The following is a 7,317-nucleotide window of genomic DNA, read 5'->3' as shown; positions in this document are numbered from 1 at the left end:
ATGTTTATATAAAGAGAGAGGCTGAGGAGAAAGGGGATGAGAGAGAGAGGAGAGGAGAGGGAGAGAGAGGGGGGGGGGGAGAGGGAGAGAGGGGAGGGAGACAAGAGATAACAGATGGAGAGGCAGGAAAGAGCAGAGATGACAGAAAGATAGAGGGAGAAAGAAAGAAACAGGCAGGTAGGCAGATAAACAAGGAAAGGAAGACATGAAAAGGAACAGAAATAAAGGAATGGATGAGAGACAAAGTGGAAGAAAATGAGATATAAAGAAAGGTAGAAAGAAAAAGAAAGTGAAAAATGGAAAATCATGAAGAAATAACATCTTTTTCTTTCCCCCTTTCTCTGTATTTCCCATTTTCTTTCCTCTTTTTCTCTTCCCTTTCCTCTCCTCTTTTTTCTCCTTTTCTCTCCTTCCACTTTTTCTTTCCTCTTCTGCTTTTCCCCTTTTTCTCTCCTCTTTTCCTCTCTCCTGTTTCCCCTCCCCCATTTTTTCTCTTTCTTTGTGATTATCTCTCCACTCTTCCTTTTTACACTACTGAAATAATACCTTTTCCCCTTTTCTCTCCTCATTTCCCCCTTTTTTCATTCGTGTAGCTGCACTGACGCTCCAAGCCATGTCACATATTGCTATCTAACAGAGCCATCTCAGAAACAAGCCTGTATATTTAAAGGACAAGTCCACCCTCACAAAAAGTTGATTGACTCAAAAAGAAAAATCCAGCAAGCATAACACTGAAAGTTTCATCGAAATCGCATGTAAAATAAGTTATGGCTTTTTTCAATTTCGCTTAATTTCACAAAACGGTTATATGCACATGCCGGTCTGTATGCAAATGAGGGAACTGATGACATCACTCACTATTTGTTTTGTATTTTATTGTATGAAATATTCTAATTTTCTCCCCCTTGTCCTGTGAATCAAAGTTTTACTTCTCCCTAAACATGTGAAATTACCAATGTTTTACATTTTATGTTTAAAAAAAGCTGGTCCTTATTGTCAAATCTGTAAAGATTGAAATATTGTATAATTCGAACCATAAAAAACAAAAGAAATGGTGAGTGAGGGACATCATCAATTCTCTCATTTGCATGTGACTAAATTGTGCATATAACTATGTTGTGAAAAATCAGCGAAACTTTGAAATGGCATAACTTTCTTATTTTGCATCCGATTTCGAAGACATTTTCAGCATTATGTTTGTCTGATTTTTCTCTATTGATTCAAATCAACATTTTTTCTGAGGTGGACTTGACCGTTAAGGTGAGGATCCAGCTGGGTTGGATACAACAATACCATTTCATGGGTCATATTGTTTGTGGTGACACAACATTTGCTCCTGCGACAATTATGTTAGGGTTGCAATAGGGTTTCATTTTAGGTTTATGGATAAATACCAGTTGTGATAGCGATCTCCAAATGAGTTCGAACAGAATCCAATAAAATTACCACCAAAGTGTTTGAATGTATAAATAAAAAAATATGTGCCATAAAGCTCTAGAAGAAAATGCATAATTGCTGAGAAATGAGCGAAATAAGCATGGAATTTGATTAATGTCGGGTATTTTTCCAAGCAATATTAATATACTGTCCCCCACATATGCTTTTTTGTGTCAGTAATCATCAATTATCGGTTTTCAGCTAAAATTTCATGATTTCACAAAGAAAAGTTCATTTCAATGTACCAGATCTAGATCTATATGAGAATATTTTGACAATTAACCTTGATTTAAAAGACTTTCTCATGAAATAATTGTTTGCTGCAACTTCTGTATTTTACCTTTAATATTAGGTTTAGGGTAGGATATAGTGTTAAACCCAGGGTAGAAATTGGTCATTCAACTAGTGTGTGGAATTTAGAGCGGAGCAATCGTCGCCTGAGCAAATGACATGGAACCGTTTTTGCACCATAATGTGCCCCATCCAAAGCACTGGATAATCCGCTAGATCTTCCACGGCATTTTAATGGCATTTTGGGGTTCTGTTCTTGCATCTACATGTATAGACGTTTTAACTTTAAATCTTTGGATGTGTTCATCAAATTGAATCTGTGGCCGTCTAACACTAGTATTGTTGGACAACACCGTGTGACAAACCTGTAGTGTATTAGTACATATGAAAAGAATGACAAAAGTGATGCATTTTCAGTTTCACGTTCATTACATAATTTAATTTTCTTAGCAAGAGTAATTACATGTACATGACATTCATAAACTGATAGGTACAACCTTTTATCAAAACTTCAAATCGAATGGTATAATTCCTTTCCATATCTGCATGAATCTACATTCTACAGGTATCGCTACATAAGTTGATAGTTGCCTAAGTTGAAGCAATATTTCAAACCAGATTATGCAAATCAGTGGGGGGGATGGGTCATGCTTAGTGCTGATGCACACAAGATAAGTAAAGCGCAATCTTATCAATATACAGTGGTTGCGTGTCCTCTTAGCATGAGTTGACCAGTGCGGTGAGGCGAATTCTATAACACGCAACTGAAAATTTAAGTGCGACTCTAAGTCATAGTTAATTCTTTTGCGTAACACCCTCAAGATTTCTCAAAAGTGTTAACCAACTTCTGTGGTCCCCAGAGAGTAAACTTGGGCAGATTCACCAGCATATAGTACCTATTCCCCTTGGGCAGTATTCTAAATATAACCCAGGTAGTATATTGTTTTATGTCCTCATGAAAAAAAAAATATTATTTGAAGTAAAACTTTTGAAAAAAATTACATTTTAGCCATTTTATGTATTGGAGTACATGGAAGAGTAGTCCTTGGCTTTCATCACTAAGACATCACATATGCGGACGATTTTAAGTCTCCATGGGTATAGTGTTAACCAATTTTTACAACTTTTTAAAATTTAACTTTCTTATTTATGTCCGATATTGTTCAAACTTTCACCTATCAATTTGTCTGATTTTTCTTTTTCCTCTAAAATAAGTTTTTATTTGGGTTAGATTCCCCTTTAATGTCAATGATTATGTTGATCAGTAGTGAACACCACATCTATGAAGTAGCCATACTTACTATTCCCTTAAATGCCATTCGATCGCCACGCTCAAATACACCGGCAAAAACAAACTTCTATAAAAGGAGAAGAGTCTGCCCCGCACGATAAGGTGGGAAACCCTGCTTACTATAAAAATCTTAATGTGCGCGGCTTACTTCCTCTTTCTGAAGACAAACGAACGTCAGATACAGAAAAGAGGGGAGATGGGAGGGTAGCATATGTAAGTATGGCTACTCGGCCGTCAGGGGCTAGTTGCAGAAAGAGTTGCAATCAATCGCAACTCTAAAAACCATGCGCAACTTGATTTTAAACCAATCAACAGTGCGCATTTGGGACTTGCGATTGATTTCTTGACTTGCGTTTAAACACAACTCTTTCTGCAACATACACCAGATGGTAGAACGGTCGAACTCACAAATGTGACTTTTTGAGGTAAATTCACTTTCCTGGTAATGTGAGGGCGCTCTTTCCAACAGTGCTATCATGAATATCATTGTGTATACATTGTACGTCGTGTCGTAATTCAATTTACTACACGACGTATTTCCGAATTACTGCCCAACGATGTAATGTCATGACGTTAAATGAATTAGTGACGCTACATCAAATGAACAAGGTTGTGTAGTAATTCTAATTACTACACTACCTATAAAAGAATTATGTCATGCAGTAAATAACTACTACATGACGTAATTCCAAATTACTGTTCAACGATTTAACGTCGTGACGTTAAATCAACCAGTGAGATCGTTCGTTATTTGCTATGTCGGCCGCAAACGTGAAACTACATACATTATATGTACCGCGGCCAAAGAGCAGTATATACATGTACAGCTTTATCACCGCCGCATACAAAATCAAATCCAGCTAGCTAGCTGGATGCATGATTATATGCGCCGCGGCATATATGATATACGAATGTTACGTTCGTTCGTGTGCTTAATTGATTCAAGACATAGTAAGCTAGCTAGGCCAGGACGTCAGGACGGACCCCACAAGGACTTGCCAAGACCAAGTCTAACTAGAACACCATGGTACTCCTCAATGGATTCTTATCAAGAATTTCATCATTGGTGAATCAAGTAGCTAGATGCTTAGAAGAGCAACCGTCAACAGAAACTTTACGTGGTTTCCACAATCAGTTGCACAGCAGTCTACAACAATTCTCAAGAATTCGGGGCACCGTTGAGAATGGAGAGTATACACAGTTACGTGATTTTTTCTCCTATGAGGATGAGCTAAATGAGCCCCTTTTGGACATTTTTTCACGTTTCAATGTACGAAGAATGAGCCCCTTTTGGACATTTTTTCATGTTTCAATGTACGAAGAATGAGCCCCTTTTGGACATTTTTTCATGTTTCAATGTACGAAGAATGAGCCCCTTTTGGACATTATTTCACGTTTCAATGTACGAAGAATCAGCCCCTTTTGGACATTTTTTCACGTTTCAATGTACGAAGAATGAGCCCCTTTTGGACATTTTTTCACGTTTCAATGTACAAAGAATGAGCCCCTTTTGGACATTTTTTCACGTTTCAATGTACGAAGAATTGTGAAGCCCAAGAATGTGCGGGATATTGCACGACAGTGTGCACGTGTGATGGTGCTACAAGGACCCCACGTTTGCATTGACAGTATGAGGCTTGCCTCCCTTCGGGATTTCCAAGAATTCCAGTCCCCCCCCAGTCCATCACGACCTTGTATAGGAATCTGAAACCAAATGGCAGGAGTGTAGCCAATGCCCTCAATTTCACAAGTGTCCGTTCAGCCAGCCACCGCACTATCAGCAAATATCTGAAGAGATGTGTTCAATCCTTTGACGAGGAACTTCTCATGAAGTTCCTCCGTTTCACAACAGGGAGTGATTGTATGATTGTGCCCAACATTTCGGTACAATTCAATCATATGAATGGGTTAGAGCGAAGGATCGTGGCCCATACATGCAGTGCAATAATTAATGTGCCACTTACATATATTATTTTATTTAAAGTGTTGTCTACCTCTAGGTTCTACAGTTGAGGCTGTACATGTTTATGTATAAATTAGAGAAATAATTACAATCTCTAGAATACTGCCAGATTTGTATTTGTGTAATTTGATGAAATTGTTGTATTTTTTTATTCTGTCTTTCTTGCCAATGCTCCTTGAAGATTAATGTGAATGTGACTGGACACCCGTCTCTTTTTACTTTTGGTTACATCCACAACCAAGCTGTGGGGCTTATTAAAATCCTTCTTTGTTTGACTCAGCGATATCCACATCTAGGTACTAAAATTATAGAAGAACCAAATTTTGATCCTATTATGCTTGAAAATCTGATTAATATTTACAATATCCTGTATCCATGAAAATGCAGTTGTGGATGTAATTTGGACACCTTTTCGATGTTAATCCACAACCAATTTTGTTCTTTTTTTAAACAAAATATATCACAGAGTTGATTCATGCTTATCTAGTTACAAACTGAAACTTCAGTTGTATTTAAAAAAAAATTATGGCTTGCACGTTTTTTTTTCAAGTGGTATATCGAGTTGTGGATGTAACAGGAAACCGTGTCCAGGCTCTATCTGTTACATCCACAACCAGTTTTTGAGGTATGGCATAACCCTCTAAATACAAGTTAACAATTCAACTATTATATGATCCAAAGAATAGTAGGCTTTGCTTATAGTAGAGCAAAATTAACCTGCTTTGTGTCCAAGGTATAATTTTGGGCAGTGAATTCTTTTATGTGATGGTCAGTGGAATACCTTGTAAACAAACGGGTAGATGTTCAGCAAGTAGCCTGTTTCTCGGATGGCGCAGCTTGCCAATATAAAAGTAAGGGCCCCTTTATCGATGTTGCCATGGCTGAGAAAACTTACAGGGTTCCAACTAGCTTCCACTACTATGGTTCTCGTCACGGGAAAGGGGCGAGTGATGGGGAGTCGGCCGTAGTAAAGCGTTCAGCATCACAGGCCGTCTTGGGTCGTAGTGTTGTGATAAACACAGCCGAGGACTTTGTTCTGCTATGCAAAGAGATTGCCAGAACGGACGATGGGACCGAAGGCTGCCTGCACTTCCAGCGCAGAATATTCTTAAAGGAGAATGAAACCCTTGAAACCAGCTGAATCCATATCAAAGAGAAAAATCAAAGAAACATATTGTTGAAAGTTTGAGGAAGATTGAATGAATAATAAGAAAGTTATGAGCATTTGAATATTGAGATCACTAATGCCATGTAGATCCTCCCATTGGCAATGCAACCAAGATCTGTGATGTCACACACGTACAACTCCCTCATTACTTTAGTACTTATTTCACTTATATTCTCACTTTTATAGAGTCTATCACAAGCTGAGGTGTTCTCTTTATGAGAGGACAAGTACAGAGGTTTCACAACATTATATCATTGATGAATCGTTTGTCATATGATTAGAATGAGCAAAAAGAGATTTTTTGGGGTATATTTTCAGCGTCCAAAAGGGGAGAGTTGTTCATCTGTGACATCATAGATATTGGTCGCATTGCCAATGGGAGGATCTCCATAGCATTAGTGATCTCGACATTCAAATGCTCATAACTCTTCTATTGCTAGTCCTATTTTACTCAAACTTTTGTTGATCTTATTCTTTGATTTTCTGCTTTCACAAAAGCTAACTTGCTCCAAGAGTTTCATTCTCCTTTAATAGAGAAAATTGAGCGGAACAGAGGGCACGAAAATGCTGATATCAAGACACAGAAGGGAACCTGCAGTTTGCATGCCACCCGAGGTAGTCCAGGAGGACGGGTGTGGACTCGAAACTTGTCCTGCTTCTGTGAGCCATATATGGGCATATTTTTTTGTAAATTGAATTGCTAATTAATGGTTTTAATTTTTTAATTGGAATGAAAATCATTTCGGTATTTGCTATGTTAATGATTTGCCATCTGAAATTAAAACTTGCCCCTCAGTACTGACTTCTAAACGTAAATATAAATCATATCTTGCCAATTTTTCATCAGTTTTTTTAATAAAATGGAGTCTTGTGGGTGTTTTTTCTTTGTTTAAAAAAAATGTTTTTCTTTTGTTTATGTCGATGTTTTTTGCACTACATTTAACTGCTTAATGGGCATTAATTTGTTTTCTTTAACCAATGCCCAGAACCAAGGGGAATTGACCTCGATAGGTCTTTGGCCTTTGCTAATCCCCTACTTCCACTGCATGTTGGTTCTACTCTTTCTATTTGTCATTATATTAATCTATCCGAGGGGTTCCTCTACCAGAGTTACTCGATCAGACGACGATTAACGCCAGGGAGCTGTATTGCCTCAAATAAAGGGGC

Source organism: Lytechinus pictus, unplaced genomic scaffold, assembly GCF_037042905.1.
Source record: "Lytechinus pictus isolate F3 Inbred unplaced genomic scaffold, Lp3.0 scaffold_20, whole genome shotgun sequence".
Classification (NCBI taxonomy): domain Eukaryota; kingdom Metazoa; phylum Echinodermata; class Echinoidea; order Temnopleuroida; family Toxopneustidae; genus Lytechinus; species Lytechinus pictus.
The sequence above is the reverse complement of the archived record's forward strand: the minus strand, read 5'-3'. Positions refer to the sequence as shown.